This window comes from Schistocerca piceifrons, chromosome 3 (genome assembly GCF_021461385.2).
Source record: "Schistocerca piceifrons isolate TAMUIC-IGC-003096 chromosome 3, iqSchPice1.1, whole genome shotgun sequence".
Taxonomy (NCBI): Eukaryota; Metazoa; Arthropoda; class Insecta; order Orthoptera; family Acrididae; genus Schistocerca; species Schistocerca piceifrons.
In genome coordinates, this window is record NC_060140.1 from 104,500,453 (window position 1) to 104,501,636 (window position 1,184).

Here is a 1,184-nt window from a genome sequence, read left to right on the forward strand (position 1 = left end):
TGGACGATTCCGGACGGATGATCCTTCGTTGCTCTTTATGGTCTTCTATTAGGCGGTGAGGAATACGGAGGGCACACACCATTGACTCTTCCAACTGGTGGACGAGTGTGTCAGCACTGTCAGTAGGGACGTACACTTAAGCAGCAACGTGTCTGATTGTGATCCGTCGATCACCGCGAATGAGAGTGCCTACAGGTTCCAACATTGCAGGAGTCGGGCGTGGGGTAGGTCGGACCTTATTGCGATGACAGTCCCTTCGCCCAGCGACTCGCCGTGCTTTTGTTCACCACCAGGTCTACCTAGACATTCTCCAAGCACCTATAACTATCCATAATGCTCTGGTTTTCCCCCAAAAGAAACTCAGTGAGAACTTTCTCTTTGGAACATACGTCCGTTACAGATACTGTTTTGAAGGCTACTGTCGAAATTTCATGAAACTATAGGGGATGAAGCGGGAATGTTCTTCGATGTTCCGCAACAAATTTCTTTTCAACGGAATCTGCTGGAGAAAAAAAAATGTGTTGCATTACTTATTGAATGCCCCTCATACATGCACTTAAAGGACACACTTTTTTTTTCAACTGAAATTCGTTGCATATATACAATTGCACTATTACATATAAATTGATAGTTAACCACTTATTTCTATTAAAATATTTCCTTCAGCTCGTGTATTAATTTCAATTTCCATCATCACTTTTAAATTTTTACTTTTACTTTTTCTTTTGGTGCGAACTTGGCTATGGTGTCATATGCGTTGCTTATTGTGTCGGCAAGAAATGGCAGGCAGTGACAAGATCTTGTAAACCGATTTAAACTACTGATCGACTTTTCTCATAGCGCTTGCACTGAAAGAGGCTGTGATTTACATCACCAATTGTCAAGTCATCCCATTCACAATAGAATGCGTCCCATGTGCCGATTTTATGTAAGCACCGCTTTCAACTATTTGTGCAGCTATTGTCAGCTGACTCGTGAAGTAGCCCACAGAAACTTATTTCTCGGAGGTTGCATAGGCGAGGCGTGTTCGCCGATATGCTTGCACGAGCTGGCTCGCGCTCACACTTCAGCAGTGAGCAACCGGTCGGCTTGTGAACGAGTCTGTTTTAGAGTCACTAATGTCAGTTCTACGGTGATGTATCGTTCTGCTGTTGAAGATTAATTCATTTTGTGGCAAATTACGA